The sequence below is a fragment of the Theropithecus gelada genome, chromosome 14, assembly GCF_003255815.1.
Source record: "Theropithecus gelada isolate Dixy chromosome 14, Tgel_1.0, whole genome shotgun sequence".
Taxonomy (NCBI): domain Eukaryota; kingdom Metazoa; phylum Chordata; class Mammalia; order Primates; family Cercopithecidae; genus Theropithecus; species Theropithecus gelada.
In genome coordinates, this window is record NC_037682.1 from 64,821,177 (window position 1) to 64,845,521 (window position 24,345).

The window sequence follows — 24,345 nt, forward strand, 5'->3', positions numbered from 1 at the left end:
TCCCTTCTGCCAACTTAACTTTGCTGCTGAACACTTTTAGTATATCTTTATTTCAGTTATTGTATTTTTAACTCCAGAATTTCTATTTGATTCCTTTTCATAATTTGTATCTCTTTGATGATATTCTTTATTTGGTGAGATATCATTCTCATACTTTCCTTCAGTTCTTCAGACATGGTTTCCTTAGCTCTTTGATATATATTAAAAATCGGCAATTTAAAATCTTTGTCTAGTAAGTCCAATGTATGAACTTCCTTGGAGACAGTTTCCCTTGTCTCCTTTTTTTCCTGTGTATGGGCTATATATTCCCATTTCTTTTTTTTTTTTTTTTTTTTTGGAGACGGAGTCTCGCTCTGTTGCCCAGGCTGGAGTGCAGTGGCCGGATCTCAGCTCACTGCAAGCTCCGCCTCCCGGGTTTACGCCATTCTCCTGCCTCAGCCTCCCGAGTAGCTGGGACTATAGGCGCCCGCCACCTCGCCCGGCTAGTTTTTTGTATTTTTTAGTAGAGATGGGGTTTCACCGTGTTAGCCAGGATGGTCTCGATCTCCTGACCTCGTGATCCGCCCCTCTCGGCCTCCCAAAGTGCTGGGATTACAGGCTTGAGCCACCGCGCCCGGCCTATATTCCCATTTCTTTACATGCTTCATAATCTTGTTAAAAATCAAACATTTAAATAGCAGATTTCTGCTCTCCAACCATGCCATCCGATAGCAAAGAGGAGTTCTTCCTTAGCTGCGGTCCTGATAAAGAACAGAATATGAACACAGTTGCATAGCTGGAGGAAGACAGAGCCAGAGGACCAAAGGCTTGATGAAGGAACTCTTAAGGCTTTTGGGGAAACTAAAATAGAAGTTTAGATATTTAGGTATCTAAATCAGAAAAACGTTATATTAGACAGTAAATATGATTGCTGCAAATAAAAAAATTCTTGGCATTTCAGTTTAGTCTGAGAATTTTCCTATATTCATCTTTTGGCCATATTATTTAAATGGTCTCTTTTGTGTGCATTTTTGACATCAAAGTATTGAACTGACAGAAAGCATTTAGCACAAAGAAATATAAAGTCTTAGTGTTAGTTCAGGAGACAATATCTCTGATGCTGGCCAATTCAAGTATTCCTTACATTGACATTTTAGGGAAGAGTTAATATACATTTCATGGACATATGGGACCATTAACGGAAAGGCAAGATCTGATCTCTTTAGATGTTTCCATTGCTCTCCTCTAAAATAACAACTGGCAGTTGCATTAAACATGGCGTGACATGTCCTTTACAGCCCCAAGACAGCCTCTAACTGGAACAATCTCACATGTATGGTATACTCACAAATGATAGCTAAATTTCTTTTTAAATTTATTTTATTTTATTATTTTTTTTGAGATGGAGTCCTGCTCTGTTGCCAGGCTGGAGTGCAGTGGCGCCATCTTGGCTCACTGCAACCTCTGCATCCTGGGTTCAAGTGATTCTCCTGCCTCAGCCTCCCGAGTAGCTGGGACCACAGGCGCGCGCCACCATGCCCAGCTAATTTTTGTATTTTTAGTAGAGATAGGGTTTCACCATGTTGGCCAGGATGGTCTCAATCGCTTCACCTTGTGATCCGGCTGCCTCGGCCTCCCAAAGTGCTGGGATTATCAGCGTGAGCCACTGAGTCTGGCCTTATCTTATATTTTTAAAGACAAGGTTTTACCATGCTGCCCAAGCTGGTCTCGAACTCCTAAGCTCAACGCCTGCCTTGGCCTCTCAAAGTTCTAGGACTACAGGCATGAGCCACAGCGCCCAGCCTGACAGCTACATTTCTTTGCACCTGCCTTATCTATGCAACTCAGGATATTATGACAAAAAAACCTTATGATAAGCACAATAATAATTATATTCAAAAATTCAGTTTGAGATATATATATATATATATATATATATATATATATATATATTTGAGACGGAGTCTCGCTGTCACCCAGGCTGGAGTGCAGTGGCACAATCTTGGCTCACAGCAAGCTCCGCCTCCCGGGTTCACACCATTCTCCTGCCTCAGCCTCCTGAGTAGCTGGGACTACAGGTGCCTGCCACCACGCCTGGATAATTTTTTGTATTTTTAGTAGAGATGGCGTTTCACTGTTTTAGACAGCATGGTCTCGATCTCCTGACCTCGTGATCCGCCCACCTCGGCCTCCCAAAGTGCTGGGATTACAGGCGTGAGCCACTGGGCCTGGCCAAAATATGTTTTTAGAACCTACTCCGTGCCAAGAACTATGCTAAGCATTAACTCTGTTTGTCTATGTGCTTTTGAATACATAACCATGAGAACCTGGGCAAGCAGTGGAAACAGAAATGTAACACAGGATAATTTCAATTATACAGGGTGCTAGAAGAGAGGCACCTAGACAAACATGAGGGTTTAAAAATGATTTTCTATAGGAAATAATGTCTGAGTGCAACCAATTATGCTAGGCACCATGGGAAATACAGAACATAAGATAAAATACGTGAAACAAAGAATAATGTAGCTGTTAATATAATTTAAAATAAGAGTAAGCGTTATGTCTGAATGTTAAGGGAAACAACAGAATAATGCTGGCTGGAGTTTTCAGGGAGTATGTCTCTAAGGAGTATGTCTAAGGAGTATGACATGAATTGAGATAGGAGGAAAGCATTCCAGGTAGGAAAATACATCCCCAGCACCCTCAATGGCAGAATTTAGTTACCTGCAGTAAATAAATGAAGAGTGCTGAAGGTAAGACTGGGGCAGTATTATGCAGATTACGAAGGAGTTTTTTGTGTTTTTTTTTTTTTGAGATGGAGTTTTGCTCTTGTTGCCCAGACTGGAGTGCAATGGCGCGATCTCGGCTTACTGTAACCTCTGTCTCCTGGGTTCAAGTGATTCTCGAGATTTATACTTGAATTTTATGTCAGCCAGTTGAGACTATTAGACAAGGCTATTAGCAGAAGTTCAAGAAACCTGGCATAGCTAGAAGAACTGAGAAAGTTTCAAAGATCGAGACAAGAAGGGTCTAGGATAGTTAAAGGTATTCAAAGCAGTAGCCGGTTTGGGGAGAATTTGCCTTCTATTCTCTTCCTTGCTGGTGTCTAGGTATGCCCACAGCCAGCAAAACAAGTCAGGGATTTGCAGGGTGTCCTTTTCCTGACAGAATGAGAGGCGAGCAGATCATAGCATCTCACCAGATGGAGAAGCTTAGGCATCTTCTAGCAAGTAGTGGAAGTCTTTATAGGTTTGTCCGGAGAGGGTCAATTTTCATCATTCTTTTACTTGTATTCTACAGAAACAGTGGAAAGGAACCTGTCTTGAAAGTCCTTCAGAATTACATTAGTCACAGTTTTCATTAACAGAATAGTTCAGTTCTAAACTACTGAAAAAAATCATTATCAAGCTAATCCAAGACTAATTTATCATTTTGATTTTTGTTTTCTTAATAAATTCATTTGGTTTTAAAATGGTTTCTGAATTGCACTCTAAAGCTGATTTAAGATTATAAATATTTTCTAAAAAAATATAATAAGGATAAAGTCACAGAAGTTTTGGTCTTTACATAATAAAAGTGGCCTCTGAGCTACTAAACAATGCGGGATATTTTCAAATTTTAATACAGTAGCCAAACTGTACTTTTTTTGGGGTATATGGTTATTCAGAATATCAAATCTTTCAAGAACAGAGCCTATGAAAAAAAGAATCTGTTTCCTTATTATAAACACTCACATGTCCATTCTAAAGTCAACTCCAGCAAAAACTTGTGCTGTGCTCAGCAATAGTTGAATCACAGAAAAAAACATTAGCAGAGGACATTCAGGAAGGAAGGAAGGTCAAGAAAGACAGGATCCACTTCTCAGCAGCATGACAGTAATTCCCCCCTAAAAATTATAACCAAGCATTTTCCCCCCAGTCAGTAAGATTGTGGTGGCAACAAATTGGGTCTCACAAACCTTTCTAAGGAATGGCTTTTTAATTATTAAACAAAAATTAAGTTTCAACTTCCATGTTCCACAGTTTAATGGTATCCACAATTATAACTTAATTTTCTCTAGAGAGTTATAGAGATTTATTCAGATGTTAAAAGTTGCCTGTTTGATGAATATATTTCAGTTTCTCGGTTAGAATTTGATCACTGAGAAAATTCTCTGGCTTATAGGAAATATTTGAAGACAGTTGATGGCTCTTTCTTTTCCTTTTTTCTTTTTGAGACAGGGTCTTGCTCTGTCACCCAGGCTGGAGTGTAGTGGTACAATCTAGGCTCACTGCAATCCCTGCCTCCTGGGTTCAAGTGATTCTCATGCCTCAGCCTCTCAAGCAGCTGGGATTACAGGTGCCCACCAAGACACTCAGCTAATTTTTGTATTTTTAGTAGAGATGGGGTTTCACCATGTTTGTCAGGCTGGTCTTGAACTCCTGACCTCAAGTGATCTGCCCACCTTGGCCTCTCAAGTGTTGGGATTACAGGCGTGAGCTACCATGCCTGGCCTTAATGGCTCTTTCTATAACTGAGTAGTAACGTTCCAGGGAGTTTCTTAGAGAACATCTGCTTGTACAGTCCCCTCTGGCAAGAGCCCCTAGTGTTTTATGCGGCAGTGCTATATAGCCTGTGTAGAAAATGCAAGCAAATCCAAATTGAAAAGGCATTTATGGCCTACCATAGGTGACTCTTGGGTCTAATTTCATAGAAGCAGGACAAATAAAATTCAGCCCCAAGTTGGAATCACCTTTGCCATCATCCTTAGCCTTTTAAACTCATCACTACCAAGATTCTAAATACCAAAAGCCTCACAATATCTAAATGGGGCTTTGTGTGTTTATATTATGCTTACCACAAATGCATCACACTTTCAATACTGAAGGGCCTTTTATAAGGCATGTTAGTATTTTAGTTGATGTAAACAGGTTTGACTAGAAACATGCTAGTCTCTAAAATGCAGTTACCAAGTTTTTTTTTAATATTAAAAGAAATAATATATGTAAGGAGGTTAGTATAATATGTGGCAATAAATAGTCAGTAAATAAGTCATTTTCCTTTCTGTCTGGCAGTAGCCATCAGGTAAGCCAAGATGGGTGCATACCCGCACATCCAGGAGCTATGGAGAAAGAAGCAGTCTCACATCATGCACTTTCTTCTGAGGGTCAGCTGCTGGCTGACCAGCTCTCTGCTCTCCACAGGGCTCCCCACCCCACCCAGCCTGATAAAGTGCGCTGACCGGGCTGCAAGGCCAAGCAAGGTTACATTATATATAGGATTCGTGTTCGCCGTGGTGGCCGAAAACGCCCAGTTCCTAAGGGTGTGACTAACGGCAAGCCTGTTCATCATGGTGTTAACCAGCTAAAGTTTGCCTGAAGCCTTCAGTTCGTTGCAGAGGAGTGAGCTGGACACCACTGTGGGGCTCTGAGAGTCCTGAATTCTTACTGGGATGGTGAAGATTCCACACACAAATTTTTTGAGGTTATCCTCATTGATCCATTCCATAAAGCTATCAGAAGAAATCCTGACACCCAATGAATCACCAAACCAGTCCACAAGCACAGGATGATGCATGGGCTGACATCTACAGGCCAAAAGAGCCATGGGCTTGGAAAGGGCCATTAAGTTCCACCACGCTATTGGTGGTTCTCACCGGGCAGCTTAGAGAAGGCGCAATACTCTCCAGCTCCACTGTTACCACTAATATAAGTAAAGTTTGTAAAATTCATACCTAATAAACAATTTAGGACAGTCAAAAAAATAAATAAATAAGCTATTTTCACATTTTTATTCTCCTTCAAGGGACCAGAGGCCACATGAGTCTTGTTCACTATGTGTCCCCAGTAAATGACACATAGAATGACAGTAAATATTTGTTAAATTATGAATTAATGAATGGCCTCAAATAAAAACCTTTGCTAACAGTCACTGAATCCCACATGTCCAAAATAGTATCTAAGAGGATATAAAAACTATACTTAAATTATAATTTATATAATTTTTATATTTATAAAAATATAAATTATAAATTATGTTGGATGTCAATTTGCTTAGTATAAAATATAGACTCCAACTCTATTAATATATTATTACTTATTATTACTTTATTAATTGTTTTGTTCTTTTATTGATCTATCCTTTAACTCATTTTTACTAGTCAGAAGAGTTGTTTAAACAACATGAAATAATGTTCAATTTGTTAGTAAGCAAAAAATTAAAAATTAAGAATTTTTTACCTTCATCCAGATGGTTGCTCACATATGTACATTTGTTTAAATACAAAACACAGTTTTGACAAGGGTGCAAGGATAAGCACTTTCATACACTGCTTTCAGAAGCATATATTGAGATAATCTTTTCGAATCAGTTAGTCAAATGAAAAGTATTAACCAATCTTTGTTTTTGACCAGGGAATACAGCTTTTAAAAAAGATATCTTAAGGAAGTTATCAAAGAGGTGTATAAAGATTTGTAAAAAAAAACCTTCACTAAAAACCATAAAAAAAGCTTTATAAAAGCATAAAAAAAGAGTAAGAAAATTAATTGCATATTAATATGATCAAATACTATGCAGTTATTAAAATCACATTTTCAAGTAACATGTAAAGGCAGTGATACGGTTTACATTTTTTGTCCCCTCAACATCTCATGTTGAAATGTGATCTCCAATGTTGGAGGTGGGCCTAGTAGGGGGTGTCTGTGTCATGGGGCAGATCCCTCATGAATGGCTTGCTGCTGTCCTCACAGTAATGAGAGCATTCTCACTCTATGAGTTCACGCTAGAGCTGGCTGTTTAAAAGAGCCTGGCAGCTCCCTCCTCTCTTGCTCCATCTCTTGCCATATGACATGCCTTCCACTTTGCCTTCTGCCATGATTGTAAGCTTCCTGAGGCCTTACCAGAAGCAGATGCCAGCACCATGCTCTCTGTACAGTCTGCAGGACTGTAAGCCAAAATAAACCTCTTTTCTTTATATTACCCAGCCTCATGTATTTCTTTACAGCAATGCAAATGGGCTAACACAGGCAGGAATAGCTCAGAATGTATTTTATGTGAAAAAAGAAAAGGACTTAGGTATATAACAATTTTGAAACATGTATATGCAATATATGCATAGGAAAGATTAGAAGGATATGCCAAGATTACAGTAAGAGTGGTTTACTTTTACAATGTGAAGTTATTTTAAATTTATCTTTAGGTTTTCTGTACTTTTCAAATTTTATTTTGGTACTTTGGTAATCAAACAGAAAATACATACTTTATAAAAATTAAAAAGTACTGACAAACATGCTATAGAATGCTATGGTATATGCTATGCTATTCATTTTATTTTATTTTTTATTATGGCTATCCTAGAGGGTGTGAAGTCATATCTCATTGTTTTGTTTTTAGACACAGGGTCTCGCTCTGTCACCCAGGCTGGAGTGCAGTGGTTTGATCATAGTTCTCTGCAGCTTCAAACTCTTGGACTTAAGCAATCCTCCCACCTCAGGCTTCCAAATAGGACTACAGGTGCATCCTTCCAGAAGTGCTGGGATTATAGGTGTGAGCCACCATGCCTGGCTAAATCACAGATTCATTAATACTGACTTTCCTTTTTCTTTTTTTTTTTTTTTTTTGAGACGGAGTCTCGTTCTGTCGCCCAGGCTGGAGTGCTGTGGCCGGATCTCAGCTCACTGCAAGCTCCGCCTCCCGGGTTCCCGCCATTCTCCTGCCTCAGCCTCCCGAGTAGCTGGGACTACAGGCGCCCGCCACCTCGCCCGGCTAGTTTTTTGTATTTTTTAGTAGAGACGGGGTTTCACCGTGTTAGCCAGGATGGTCTCAATCTCCTGACCTCGTGATCCTCCCGTCTCGGCCTCCCGAAGTGCTGGGATTACAGGCTTGAGCCACCGCGCCCGGCCTTTCCTTTTTCATTGAGACGGAGTTTCGCTCGTTGCTCACGCTGGAGTGCAATGGTGCGATCTCAGCTCACTGCAACCTCTGCCTCCCAGGTTCAAGCAATTCTCCTTCTTTAGCCTCCCGGGTAGCTAGGATTACAGGCACGTACCACCATGCCCGGCTAATTTTTTGTATTTTTAGTAGAAATGGGGTTTCCCCACGTTAGCTCGGCTGGTCTCGAACTCCTGACCTCAGGTGATCTGCCCACCTCTACCTCCCAAAGTGCTGGGATTACAGGCATGAGCCACCTTGCCTGGCCCTGACTTTTATATTTACTATCCACATTTAACACTTCTTTCAACTTCAACCTACTTAATTCAACTATAGTTAGGATTAACTGAGGACTACTGAATAGAATTCCAAGATGCTTGATGGAGAGGTTTGAGTAGGAAAGGATTAGTGAGATACTGAATCAGGAAAAAGGCAGCACAGAACAGCATGGATTATGGGAAAACAGTAGATGTGAAATTCACATTACCTTGGTTATTTATTAATAGCTTTAATGAAAGGGAAGGAAATTGAAGAGACTGACAGGTGAGGAGATGAAGGGCACAGAGATGGAAATGAGAATTCCCTGGGTCAGTCTATTTGACTTTTGAACATATATGTTTTAAGTGTTTTACATATTTAAAGTATAAAATTATATTGGCTGTTCTGTTCACTGACTTAGGCACTCAGAATGATACCTCACACTTAGTATTTATTCAAGAAATATTTGCTGAATAAGATACATTAACATTATATTTTGATATTTTATTAGTTCATTAACTGCAAGAAGTTTCAGTTAGCACATCTATAATTAAATATTTGTTCTAAGGCATGTAAAAATACTGTAAACCACTACACTAAGAACATATGAAGATAAACTGAATATTAAATACTCAGACTTCAATCACTATTCATTGTGATGCTGCCAACTTTAACTTCTATTGCATGACATGGAGTTAAAACTAGACAATTACATGGTCAATAATTACAATGCTCAAAATGTCAATACCTGCCAATATCCTCTAACGCAAGTCTGTAAAATAGGTATTGTGGAAGTATCTAGCATATTTTACCTTTAAAATACGATGGTATAAACAGAGTAATAGCTACCATTTACAGAATATCTATTATATTCCAGGAGCTTTGTGCAGTAACTGTACTTTTTACAACCACTCTTAAGGTAGACAACATTTTCATTTTACAGAGCAGGAACCTGAGTCCCAAGATGTTAAGTATAATGCCCAGGGAAAGTTTTCAAGCTTAAGTAACATTCATATTCACAAGACTACTCAGAAGGATGTAGGACAAAAATGACTGCCTGCCAACAAGGCAGCACCAGGTGCTCCTCTTTGTGGGACTAGTCTTTGCAGCCATCTATGCAATAGCTCACCCAGCTACCCAAGAGCTATTCTCCTTGTGTCCCAGCCCGCTTTCCCAGGCCCCAGGTGAGATTCAGGTCCAGGAAAATGGGACTCACATCAGTGGATCTGGGAGTCACTCTGGTTTAACAGCTGCATGCCCCATGGGGCCAACATCTCTTAACAACAATGTTATAGGTACAAAGCATTTTCCAATATATCTTATGCCTCATTAAGGGCTTTAAACCAAGTGGAAGACCTAGGTTTATGTTCAAGTTTATTTAAACTTCCCTTGGGTAAGAAATTCAGTGCGTCACAAGAGAAGCTTGAACTCTTCTCTTCCAGACTCACACCCAGGCCCACGTCTGGCCAAGAGGAGGAGAACTGAAGAGGTTTTCCCACAACAATGGTTGATCTACAAAAATCCACTTACCCTCTCCCATTTAGTGTCCCCTCTGACTTGTGATACACACTTACAAGCTGTCTGACTAGAATTAAAGCCAAAGTCAGTGTTTACTTGACTCACATAGGAATTGACCACGAGATCTTATTCTAAGCAATGAACTAATCAACCAGAGTCACCAAGTCTAGCAAGAAATGGGTATATTATAATAAAAGATTAATAGCCACACCACTATACTGCTGGTCCTAGGGACGTGTAGGAACTCCCATCCTCCAGCATATTCTGTTGGAACAGCCCTTACTTTAAATGTCCCAAAAGTTAGTCCACAGATTTCTCTGAGTATAAATTACAGTGTGCTAAAATCATTAGTTAAAAAAACACATTGAAAACATAATTTTCTGATTATAGAATACATGCTCAATAAAGAACATTAAATACAGAAAAATCCAAAGAAAACAAAAATCACAGGTAATCGCACATAAATATGGGAACATTAACTTATAAAACAGACTTTAAAAACAAATTCAGGACTATATTTTACATATTATTTATGATTCTCATTTTAATCAGTTAATACAGTGTTAACATTTTCCATGGCACTATAATGGTATAATCTTATACAACATATAATTTTATGACGTCATTTGGATATTATACATTTTTTGTTTGTTTTGTTTTTTTGAGATGAAGTCTTACTCTGTCGCCCAGGCTGGAGTGCAGTGGTGTGATCTCAGCTCACTGCAACCTCCACCTCCCGGTTTCAAGCAATTCTTCTGCCTCAGCCTCCTGATTAGCTGGGATTACAGGTGTGTGCCACCAGGCCTGGCTAATTTTTGTATTTTTAGTGGAGATGGGGTTTTGCCATGTGGGCCAGGCTGGTCTTGAACTCCTGGACTCAAGCAATCCACCCACCTCAGCCTCCCAAAGTGCTGGGATTACAAGCATGAGCCACCGCGCCCAGCCACTGGATATCATAAATTATTGGCTGCTTATTATGAAACATTTCAATTACTTCAAAATTACTGAATGTTTCATTTTTCAACATTTTAGTTGCTTTCCACTTTTAATCTCATTGTAATCATCAAGGATGTAGATAAATATCATAATAGATGTTTATTACATCCTTAGAATAAATTCTTACAATATAATTTCTGAGACAAAAAGTATAGTTTATTTTTAGGCATTTGACACATATTACCAATAAATCCTCCAAAACAACTGTATCAATTTACATTATCAATAGAATATGAATGCATTAACAAAATTTTAACTTACCATTTTAATGGATACAATTAAGATTAACATTGTTATAATTTTCATTTCTTTGATTATTGGCGGGGTGCTAGATTTTCAGTCACTAGTCTTATTTTTTATTGCGATACTAGTCACACACCATTAAGTTCATCGTTTTAAAGTACACAATGCAGTGGCTTTTAGTATATTCACAAAGTTATGCAACCATCACTATTATCTAACTCCAGAACATTTTTATCTCCACAAAAAGAAACCTGGCCAGGTGTGGTGGCTCACGCCTGTAATCGCAGCACTTTGGGAGGCCCATGGTGGGCAGATCATCTGAGGTCAGGAGTTGAAGGCCAGCCTGGCCAACATGGTGAAACCCCGTCTCTACTAAAAACACAAAAATTGGCCGGGTGTGGTGGTGGGTGCCTGTAATTATAGCTACTTGGGAGGCTGAGAACTCTAGCCTGGGCAACAAACAGCAAAACTCCATCAGAGGGCAGGGCAGGGCAGGGCAGGGCAGGGCAGGGGAGGGGAGGGGAGGGGAGAGGAGAGGAGGGGAGGGGAGGGGAGGGGGGAAGAAAAGGAAGGGAAGGAAGGAAGGAAGGAAGGAAGGAAGGAAGGAAGGAAGGAAGGAAGGAAGGAAGGAAGGAAGGAAGGAAGGGAGAAAGAGACAGAGAGAAAGACAGAAAGACAGAGAGAGAGCGAAAGAGAGAGAAAGAAACAGAGAGAAAGAGAGAAAGAAAGAGACACAGAGAAGGAAGGAAGAAAGAAAAGAAAAGAAAAAAGAAAAGAAAAGAAAAGAAAAAGACACTTTATACCCATTAAGTAGTCAGTGCCCTCTCCCCCAGTGCCTGGCAACCACTAATCTACTTTCTACATTTATGGATTTGCCTATTCTGGACAAATGAAATGGAATCACACAATATATACAGCCTTTTGTGTCTGGCTTCTTTCACTTAACACAGAGTTTTCAAGGTCTATCCATATTGTAGCATAAATCAGTACTACATTCAATTTTATGGTTGATAATATTCCATTGTATGGGTATACCACATTTTGTCTATCCATTCACTAGTTGATGGACATTTGGGTTGTTTCCACCTTTGGATTACTATGAATAATGCTGCTACAAACATTTGTGTACACAACTTTTTGCTTGAACACCTGTTTTCAATTCTCTTGGGTATATATCTAAGAGTGGAGTTTCGGGGTCATATGACAATTCTGTTGAATATTTTGAGAAACCACCAAATGTTAATGTTCACATCACTGTTTTTCCACAACGGCTGTTCCATTTTACATTCTCACCCAATTTCTCCGTCTCCTCACCAACACTTCTTATTTTGTTTTTAAAAATTTTAGTCATCCTAGTGGATGTGAAGTGGTATTTCATTGTGACTTTGATTTGCACATTTCTAATGAATAATGGTATTACTCATCTTTGGGAAAAAAGTCTACTAAAGTCCTTGCCCTTTAAAAAAAACTGAGTTATTTGTCTTTTTATTGAATTGTAAACTTCTTTATATATTCTAAATATTAAATCCTTTTCAGATATGTAATTCGCAAGTATTTTCTCCCATTCTGTGGGGTGTCTTCACTTTCTTCATAGATTCCTTTGATGCACAAAAGTTTTTATTTCTGCAATTTGTCTATTCTTTCTTTGGTTGCTTGTGTTTTTCGTGATATCTGGGAAACTGTTGCCTATTCTAGTTTACACAGACTTGTGTTTTTCTTTCCCCCCCTCAAAGAGTTTTATATAGTTTTAGCTCTTAAGTCTTTGATTCATTTTGAATTAATTTTTATATATGCTGTGAGGTAGAGGTCCAACTTCATTCTTTTCGCATGTGGATATTCAGTTGTGCCAGTACCATTTGTTGAAAGACTATTCTTTCCTCCAATGAATTGCTTTAGTACCTCTGTTGACAATCAGCTACTGATGTATGGTTACCAGTCTTTTGTATTTCCCTTTTTAAAACTGAATTTGTAGCTTTTCCTTATTTCTTTTAGGATATTTTAATTTTTCATTTATAAGAATACTTAACACCCACATTATCATTTGGCTTCTCAGATATTTAGAGGCAGCACAGGTAGTGGTTGTAGTGGAAACTATTTGTTGTTGTCTGCCAACATCTGTTATCCCTTTCTTCCTGAGCACACGCTGTGGGACTACACTTCCTAGCCCCCATACCTGCTGTGAGATTGACCACGTGACTAAGTTCTCTCTAATTCAATGTGAACAGAAGTAACATATGCTCCTTTAAGGACTAGATCTTAAGAGAACAGGTGTGTCTTCTCCATGCTCTCTTTCCCCTATCCACTGGCTAGAACTCAAATAAATCAATGACACAGGTTCAGCCAGGCATGAGAGAAAGTGATGGAGCTACCCTGCTATCTGAGTCTTTAAATAACTTCATGAGGCAAATGCTACCTATCTACTCTGAACCATTGCATGAGAAATAATTAACATCAGTCTTGTGTGAACCACTGCATTTTGGGTCTCCCTATTTTAATTATTTAGCCTTTATCCTAATTAATACAGGATTAGTATCTGGTGTAGGACATTGCTATAACAAAAAAACTAATATAGGTGGCATCTGTTAAGTGGCAGAGTTGCAAATAGTGAAGAAACAGATGCTGCAGATTGGGAAGCTGGTAAATCTTGTTACACCATGACAAAACATCTGGCATATGATAACACAGCAGACGAGAGCTACAGATCATGCAGGTCTAGGGCAGAGTTTCTCAACATTGGCACTGTGACTTATATGTAAAGCACTTACTACAAGGCTTGGCATTTAGCTCAATAAATGTTTGTGTTGGTGTTATTAGTATACATTTCTGAACTGTGGGATTATAAAATTTATCATCATTTTCCCATAGAGTGCTTGCCTTTGCTAGAATCCTTAAAAATCTCACCCTTACACTAAGATCAGATAAACATTCTCACATGTTTTTCTCTATTACATTTATCTTTAACAAACCTATAACTTACTTTGGTCTGATATGATGGAAGAAACAAAATTTTTCTTCCTAAGAGTCTCAACGTCATGACTTTTATAATCTGTTATTTTCCCACTGATTTAAGGTTTACCCTTTTACAATCTCTTTATAAATTCTTAATATCTAACTGAGATCAATCATGCTTGCTGAGGAAATCAGGCTAGGGTTCAGTATCGCAAAGTACTTACTCCCATAAAACTTAGGCAAAAACCTATTTGATAAGAACACTGTAACAGCTGTACTCTTTCTTTCACTTACAAGATAACTTTCGAATCTACATGTTGTTGGCATTTTCAACAGACACACTTTAGGGCATTTTTATTTTTGGCAAGAATCAAAAATTCCCTGAAGCTTCATGGTAGGTCTGCACATGTCTTACCAAATGAAGACAAGGTTAGAAAGGAAGAACACCCATGAGTTTAATGCTTGGAAACTCCCTGTGTACTTTAACTTATACTGGTCTTGCTTGGTTACTCAGATGAAGCAACTCTCTCTTCTCTATCTTAATACCAGAAAGATATATATGGCCTATAAAGGAAAACACTAATCTAATGTTAGTCTTTAGTACTTTTAGAGCAAAAACAATTCCATACACTTTTTTGTTTGCTTGTGTTCACCAAGTTTGCCTATCTTTTTTTTTTATTTTTAAGACAGGATCTCACTCTGACCTAGTGTGGAGTGCAGTGGCACTCTTTCAGCTCACTGCAACTTCCGTCTCCCAGGTTCAAGTGATTCTCCTGCCTCAGCCTCCTGAGTAGCTGGGATTACAGGCATGTGTCACCATGCCCAGCTAATTTTTGTATTTTTAGTAGAGACGAGGTTTCACCATGTTGGCCAGGCTGGTCTCGAACTCCTGACCTCAAGTGATCTACCGGCCTCGGCCTCTCAAAGTGCTACAGTTACAGATATGAGCCACTGTGCCCGACCTGTTTAACTATTTTGGTAAGAAAATTTGGTTAAGATACATAAGAGCTTATTGGTAGAAATGAGACATTAAGTTATATGGATTAGTGGAAGATAAGGAAAAGAAGAAAGATAAATGAATACTTACAGAACACCTACTATGTGCCAGCCACTTACACATATTTACAATTCATGAAAAGGATATTGTTCACCTTATTTCCATAGGTGAAGAAACAGGATCTCACAGTTTAAGATATATAATAAAGCAATAAAAGCCTACTCCTGGAGGGAGGCTTTCTTGATAGAATTATCTGCTTTTCCTCAAGGTCAGCAGTTCACCCTCTTTAAAGCCTCAGACAATCCTGAAGCAAACACAACTACTCCTCTGTGGTGCCGGTAGACTTTGACTTGAAAAAATTTTGTTACGGAAAGTGCAAAGAATATGAGATATTTATGAAGTTACTGTGCTCCAATAGAAAATAAAATAAACATAGTATTAGATATTAAGAAAAGTAAAACAGGCCAGAAAACATGAGACGCCTGACAGTGCTGGATCAGAAAGAAAAGTATAGTCAGAGAAGAGGAACATTCTTTGAGAAATGGTCTTGAGAAAGCATGATAAGCATCAGACACTAAGGTAGTGAGGTAAACTCCAGATCTTAGATCTCCAGAAACATACTGCTGATGATGAGTATACTTCCCATCAATTCCTTTTTCAAAATTCCTTTTCACAATTTCTTTTTCAAAAAATCTTTAATCTCTAATTCTGTTTTCTGAAATATCTACTTTGGAACATAAATTCTCTCTCTTAAGGCCAGTTGAGAGCTTATTTGACACTAATATTCCTTGTAAAACATTATCTAATTTACAGCTATATAAAAGATACTGCTAATATATCACCTAAATCAATTTCAACCACACGAATTTATTAAACATGAATCCATAAAAAGTCACTCAAGAAATATTTATCAAGAGTCTACTATTTGTCAGACATTATTCCAGGTACTGGAGACACTGCATGGGAAAAAAAAACCCCCCACAAAAACTCTTGCTCTTCAATGTTATGGCAAGATGTAATAAATACAATAAACATAAACAAAGTAAAGAAATAGAGAATGAAGAAAAGACGCCGCCTTATGTTGTGTAGTCAGGGAAGGCCTCACTGTTAGAGTCACATTTGAGCAAAGACTTGAATGGAGTGAGGGAGTATCAAGTTCTGTGGCTATCTGGCAGAAGAGCTTGCTTGAGGAAACATCATGTGTAAAAGTCCAGAGGTGACAGTGTGCTTGGTGTGGAACAGTAAAAGGCAAATATGGTTAAATTACAGTGAGGGAAAGGATAGCAGATGACCTAGGACTTTGATAAGAATTCTGAATTTTAAATTTAGTGAGAATAGAAACCACTAGTAGGCTCTGCCCAAAGAAATGACATAATCTGACTTAGGTTATAAAAGGATCACTTTGGCTATTATGCAGAGAACAGACATAAAGGTGGGGGTGGGAGCAGAAAGCCAATTAGAAGAATCTTGCTGAAGTACATGCAAAGATAATAATGGTGGCTTAGATTATTAGAATATTAGCAGTGAATGTGGGGAATTTTTTTTTTTTTTTTTTTTTTGAGACAGGTTCTCACTCTGTCACCTACGCTGGAGTGCAGTGGCACAGCATGGTGGCTCGCCACAAGCCTCAAATAACTGGGCTCATGCAATCCTCTCAACTCAGCCTCCTGAGTAGCTGGGACCACAAGTGCATGCCACCATACCTGGCTAAGTATTTTATTTTTTGTAGAGATGGGGTCTCACATTGCTCAGGGTGATCACAAACTCTGGGCTCAAGTGATCCATCCCCTTCAGCCTCCCAAAGTGTTGGGATTACAGATGTAATCCCTGTATTTTACACGACTGGCCAAAAAATCATTCTATTTAAAGGAATTATTAATGGGATGAATGTGGGGTTTGGAGTGGGGCAAGAAGGATGACACTAAGACTTTTAGCTTGAGTAACTGCAAGAATATAGTTGTCATTACTGAAATTGGGAAGATCAAAAGAGTAGCAAGTTTGGGAGGGAAAAATCAAAGGCTGAGTAGGTAACCAGGCTGGTTAGGAGATGAGTAATGTACAAAGAGATTAAGAAAATATATTGAATATGATAAAAGCCAAATTTATCAATGGTAAGGAAGATAATTACATACAAATATAGAAAGGGGGAAGGCCACAAAGAATCCTGAAGTACTGAACTGGCCATCAGCCACCTCAATGTGAATTGATATCTATACATACACAAACACACACACAGATAAGATACAGAAACAGATCTGGCTGTATGTATATGTAACAGAGATGGGAAAAAACTGAAGTGTTTTTTCTACTCTCACTCACCACTCAACACAATGCTTCTGACTTCAGATGTGTGGGGACTTTTTCCTACATGCCAAGCAATTCCCTGGCAGACACCAGCTGGGCATCCTCCAATCCAATTCTGACACTCTTCCTGGATGGCATCAGGTCTCACAGACTGCTAACTCACAAGACTGCTCCCCACTTCAGATGCTAATTGGAAGTCTCGGGTTGTGACCTGTACTTCTGACCAACCAGCTAAAAATTGGCATTCCTATGACCCCTTTCTTAGGGTTGATTAGTTTGCTACAGTGGGTCACAGAACCCAAGGAAACATTTTATTTATACTTACTCATTTATTATAAAAGATTATTACAAAGATACAGATGAACAGCCAGATAGAAGAAATGCATAGGGCAAGGTATGGAAGAAGGCATGTGAGGCTTCCATGCCCTCTCTGGGTGGGCTAACCTCCAGGAAGCTCCCCAAACCCTGTCCTGGGTTTTTCATGGAGGCTTCATTACATGGGCATAATTGATTACACCACTGGCTAATGGTGATCAAGTCAACCTTTAGCTCCTCTCTGAAGTAGGTAGGTGGGGTGGAGCTAAAAGTTCCAACCCTTTAATCATGTTTGGATCCCTTGGCAACCAGCCCCCATCCTGACGGTATTCAAGAGCCCACTAAGAGTCACTTCATTAAAACAAGATTCTCCTATGACCCAGGAAACTCCAAGGGATTTAGAAACTCTGTGTCACACACTCCTGTCATTCAGGAAATTAGAAAGGTCTTAGCAGCTCTGTGACAGGAACTGGGGTCAAAGAGCAAATATACGAACAAAAGATTCTCTTAGTGCCCCTTATCTACAAGGGCTTTAGGAGCTCTGTGCCAGGAACTTGGGGGCAGAGACCAAACATGTATTTCAAATTATAATATTACAGTGTGTACATACATATATTTCCTAGTTCTGCCCACTAAGAAGGACTAGAAGTAACAGCACTCAGAAGCAATGAGCACACAAAGTGCTTAGTTTTTAAATAACATCTTCCACTAAAAGGAAATAAGGGTTCTTGGGGAAATAGTTGATTCCAGAATTGGGGTGAAGAAACTACATGACAAGCCTGGAACATCCTGCACCAACCAGAAAGGAAGTGCTCAGAGAACGATGGGGACATACTCCTATCAGTCAAGTATGGAGCAATTTGAGCATAAAAATAAATAATAAGAATAATAAATTTCAATCCATTGAATAAAACAGAAATCCATGGACATAATGATATAAATAAATAAACAAGTACATAAATGGCAGAGAATAGAAACTTCTTCTTTCATTAGAATGCCAACTAAGAAAAGTAGAAAAAATGATGAAAATAGAAAACCACCATTTGGCAACCATCATAAAGGTGGTTGATTCAGTAGGGTTTCATCAAAGTATGCTAAGGCTGGTGAGTGGAGGTCTGACAAGGAACAGGATATTGGCAGAGACTCCCCACAAAATACTATTTGTCTCAATCTGTTGAGGCTGATACAAGAAATACCATAAAGTGTGACTTATAATCAACAGGTGATTATAATCAACTGTGACTTATAATCAACAGCATTAATTTCTCTTACTTCTGGAGACTGAGAGGTCCAAGATCAAGGCACCAGCAGATTTGGTGTCTGGTGAGGGCCCACTTCCTGGATCATGGACAGTGCCTTCTCACATGGCGGAAAGGGCAAGAGGTCTCTCTTGGACTTCTTTTATAAGGGCACTGATCCCAACAATGAGGGTTTTGCCCTCATGCCTTAACCAAAGACCCCACCTCCTACTACTATCCCCTTGGGGGTCAGGACCTCAATATATGAATTTTGGGGAAACTTCAGACCATAGCACTATTGCATAGGGGAAAAAAATGATTTCATAGTGGGGGAAAAAAAAGCAAAAAAAACCCAGAAGACCCCAAACTGACTAGGTGACCAATATTAACATCACCAGGGGTGAGACAGTTTGACATCATACACTTCTTCATATGATATACAGAGAAGACACAGCATCATTTCTAAGGCATTTCTGCCAAGAATGCATGATCTGACAGACATCCAACAGAATCAAAGGACTCTGCTCTTTAAAACTGCCAAAGTCATAAAAGACAGGAAAAAAATGAGGAACTCTTCTAGATTGAAGGAGACTAAAGAGACATGGCAACTAAATGTAATAAATGATCCTGGATTGGATCTCAAGTCAGAAATAAAAAAGATATTTTTGGAACACCTCGTAAAAATGTGTATGATGTTGATTTCCTGATTTGGATGGTTAGGTAAGAGAGTAATCTTGCATGGGGGATATAAATTCTGGAGTATTGAGAGGTGAGGAGGCATTATGTTCACGACTTGCTCTCAAATGGATCAGAAAAAGAATAATGGTAATGGATATAGATATTTATATATACACAAGCACATAAACAAGTATATAGTGAGGGAGAGGGAACAAATAGAACAAAATGTTAACTGGGGCATATAGGAGTTTGTACTTTCTTGCAATTTTTCTACAAGTTTGGAATTATATAAACATAAATTATTTTAAAAAGTTAACATAAAAATAAACCTATTCTTCATTTCTATTGAATGATAAATGTATACAATATCTGAATCTACAGATATGTATATATCTAAACACACACGACTCTTACCTCACCATTTAACTACTTTAAAGTACTCGTTTGTAATCTTAAAAGATTTTGACTTCATTTCACATGAAAACCTCAGCAATAAATGTTCCCACTATTTTACAAAGGGGAAAGATGGCTTGCTTTAAATCAAGTTAGAGGAAAACCTTTGATGCTAAGGACTAGAGTGAAAAAGTGACAAGTTCTGGCCAGGTGCAGTGGCTCACACCTGTAATCCTAGCACTTTGGAAGGCTGAGGCAGGTGGATCACTTGAGGTCAGGAGTTCGAGACCAGCCTGGCCAACATGGTGAAACCCTGTCTCTCCCAAAAACATAAAAATTAGTTGGGCATGGTGGTGCTGACCTGTAGTACCACCTACTTGGGAGGCTGAGGCAGGAGAATCACTGGAACCCAGGAGGCGGAGGCTGCAGTGAGCTGAGATCGCGCCACTGCACTCCAGCTGGGCAACAGAGCGACGCTCTGTCTCAAGAAAGCAAAACAAAACAACAACAAAAAACAGTTGCTGGACTCTATGTAAACACCATGGAACAAAATCTAATAACTGAGTATTTCAATATTTTCCTATACTGATCCATCAGTTTCGACCTCAAGTTCACCAACTCCACTTTCCCCTTTTATTAAAAATCTACCTTCAGAGAAAGGTCTCTTATCTCCTTCCCAAGTTTTATCTATAGTCACTTAAAAGTGATCAGATTTAAGAAAAAAAAGTTATCTATTTTAACCAAATCTCCCTAAGAAATAATCCTTTTAAAAGTTGAAAAAAATAAACAATAACAAAAAATTCAGACTCTTGTTTCATAAAAGGACATTCCAGTCTGCCAGAACAATTTACCCGTTTCCATCTATGGAAACAGGAGCACTGGAACAGATAAGTCTCTCAATTATTTTCTTGCTTCAGGACTCCTACAGGATATTATATATACTCATCAGTAAGATATGTGTGTGTGTGTGTGTGTGTGTGTGTGTGTATGTACATGCATGTGTGCATGGGACATGCATCTCCTTACATATCAGAATCTTGGGAGGACAGGAGGAGAGATAAGCCACTTAAGACTCACAGGCTTAGATGGTCTCTATGATTTTGTCAATACTCTTTATCCACTTTAGAAATTTCAATCCTGGTTTCACTGTTACTCTTTCTCTTCCACTTCACATATTCTGCGGCCTTTTTTTTATTTTATTTTTTTTTGAGACGGAATCTTGCTCTGTCGCCCAAGCTGGAGTGCAGTGGCGCCATCTTGGCTCACTGCAAGCTTCGCCTCCTGGGTTCACGCCACTCTCCTGCCTCAGCCTTCCGAGCAGCTGGGACTACAGGCGCCCACCACCATGCCCAGCTAATTTTTTTTTTTTGTATTTTTAGTAGAGATGGGGGTTTCACCATGTTAGCCAGGATGGTCTCGATCTCCTGACCTTGTGATCCACCCACCTCGGCCTCCCAAAGTGCTGGGATTACAGACGTGAGCCACCGTGCCCGGCTCCGCAGTCTTTTTAAAAAGTCAGAAAGGCTCAGTCTACTCTGAGACTGTCAATTTAGGGTTGCTTCTACAGTCAGTCAGGTACCGCATTAAATAACAAGTCTCCACACAATGTGGGCTTGGTTTCAATAAACTGCTAAGATAGACATTTCAATGCATCTGCTCCCAATAGCTTTCTATGTGTTTACTGAAAGGATGCAACAGAAGTATTTAATATTGTATGTCAGGCACTGGTCCAACTGAGATCAAGACAGATCATGTAAATTATACGCTGATTAGTAGAGGTAGAACTATACTTCACATTTCCCCGATTTTAAGTTTCTGGGGTGTGTGTGTGTGTATGTGATATCAATATACCTCAGATATTTCAATGCACTTCCTCAGTCTAACTTTGAGGAAGATATTTTTAAAAGCACAGATATATAGGGAGAAACCCACATACTTCAAACACATACTAATATAGGGTATTAATCTGTTCTACACTGCTATAAAGGAATATGTAAGGCTGGGTAGTCTACGAAGAAAAAAGGTTTGTTTGCCTCACAGTTCTGCAGACTGTACAAAAAGCATAGTGCCAGGATCTACTTCTGGTGAGGCTTCTGGAAGCTTACAGTCATAGTGGAAGGCAAAGGCACAGCAGGCGTGTCACAAGTGAGCCAGGTGGGAGGGAAGGTGCCATGGCCAGTCTCACGTGAACTCACTCATTACTGCCGGGCGGGCACTAAGCGATTCAAGAGGGATCCACCCTCATGACCCAAACACCTCCCACTAGACCCCACCTCCAACACTGCCGATCACATTTCAACATGCAATTTGGAGGAAACAAATATCCAAACTATATCATATGGAAGATATGCTCCAGTCTGCTGCTCCTTTGGATTTAAATGGATTCAAAGGCAGAGATCTGCTAGGTCAGGGGGCTTCAAATATGGAGTCCATGTGCTGTCATTCACTCTTCTCACACCTGTGACGGATAATGGATTATGGCACTTGAGCCTAGCAGTTTTATAATACTTCTTGGTCCAGTATTCCATGCAGCTGCTATTAATTTCTTACAACTGACACATAAACTGAAACCTATTTGCCATCCCCATTCCTTTAGTTACAAAGATTTCTAGTAAAATAGTATCCATTCTGTTAGCCACCAGAAAGTTCTCTCTGCTTTAATAATGTTGGGAGTTGACGTGGGGAAAGGGTATGGGGTAAGGGACAGGGCATAATAAAGAATCCCAGGGTGTGAAATATATTCTGATAATAAGAATACAGGTAAAAAAAGGCTTTAATAAAAAGAATTCTCAAGTTGTAGATAAGAAGGCTGAGCCAGAAGTTTGCCGGTGAAGACACAGAGAGTAAATTATGCTTAGGGAAAGAGGCACACATACCTCTCACTTACTATGTTTTCCTACTTTTGATCTAAAGCACTTTTTAGTGGTTGCAGAGTGGGGTAAATAGATAATGGTGACCTAGGAATGGGGAGGTAGCACACATGTGAGGCTGCCTTAGCACTGCTCAAACCTAATACTTTCCATTGCCATATTGTAACTTTTGACCCTGTTTTTATTCTTTAATATTCCGTTTTAAAATGTGGTATCTGCCCTCCCAATTCTTAGCTGCTCTACAAGTATATCAAATCCAGGTGTTTCTAGGTCATTTTGAATTGTATTTCTCTGTATTTAGTACTTTTTGTTTGTTTTCTGAGACAGAGTTTCACTCTGTTGCCCAGGCTGGAGTGGGATCACAGCTCACTACAGCTTCGAACTCCTGGGATCGAGCAATCCTCCCACCTCAGACTTCCAAGCAGTTAGGACTACAGATGTGTACCATCATGCCTGGCTTATTTTTAAGTTTTATTTTGTTTTATTTGGTTTGTTTTTAATAGATGGGGGTCTCACTATGTTGCCCAGGCTGATCTTGAACTCCTGGCCTCAAGTGATTCTCCCATCTTGGCCTCCTAAAGTGCTATGATTATACGCGTGAACCACCACATCTGGCTTCATACTGTTTTAAATATGGAAGTATGTGTAGTTCAGAAATGGGTATTTTTGAGAAATGAATCTAAAGTGATTTGAAGACAGCAATTCCCTACTTTCTGTTTGCCCAAATCTTTCAGAGCAAGTTATTAAATACACTAGGCTAAAGCAAAATGCAACGATCTCTAAATTTGGTGTCATTTTTGTTTATAGTTAATCACATGTCAAGAGAATCATCAATAGTCAAACATATTTTACAGAATTACGTAACTTAGTTTATAAATTGCAAAGGTGAGTCCAGTGGTATGTAGTTTATTTACTACGACAACATGTCACCCCTTTTCACTGTATTTCAACTCAATGTGTAAATGCCACATTTCCTAATGAGAAAGCTTTTGGAGAAAAGAAGTTGTATTTGTTTCATCTCTGCATCCCTGAAAGTATCTAATACATTTAGATAACCCTTAATAAGTATTGTTATTGAAACCTAAGAATTCCATTGAAATATTCAATTCTAGATCTTCAATTTTAGTCTTAGAGTTTCTTCTAACTTGACAGTAGTAAGTTTATTTAGTATATGGCAGAGGTTCTCAAAGTAAGATCAAGGGACCACTGGGGGGAATCTCTGAGACCCTTTTAGGGGACCTGTGGGGTCAAAGTTATTTTTATAATACTGAGACTGCCCTTTTAACTCCCACTCTTTCACAAGTTATGTGGTATAGTTTTCTAGAGGCTGAATAACGTGATGATGCAATCGCTCTGATAGCTAATGAAATCTGTACTTTGGCATTCTTGTGTCTCTAAATTCTCTCAGTTTAAATTTCAAATACATTAAATACCAATAAGTATAACCCACATCAACAAAAGCTCTTTGATTCCTCAATAATTTTTAAGAGTGTAAAGAGGTCCTGAGACAAAAACATTTGAGAACCTCTGGTATAAGCTATTGATATTCACTGTAAAAAGAATATGAGTTTACAAAATACACTTTATATAAACTAAGTGATTTTTGAGATGTTTTTCTTCAACCATTGTCAACTAAGATATTAAGTAAGTTCCCTCCTTTTTTATTCTTTTCTTTCTTTTTTATTTTTAAACTAAGAAT

At 38.9% G+C, this 24,345-nt stretch overlaps 1 protein-coding gene and 1 pseudogene across 4 annotated transcripts in view; one reads left to right on the forward strand and one right to left on the reverse strand.

Annotated features, from left to right (window-relative positions):
- The window catches only part of FCHSD2 (FCH and double SH3 domains 2), a 318,379-nt gene that overhangs the window by 100,176 nt on the left and 193,858 nt on the right, over positions 1-24,345 (reverse strand). The gene's annotated exons all lie outside the window — the stretch shown is intronic.
- On the forward strand, positions 5,054-5,712 carry LOC112605745 (annotated as a pseudogene).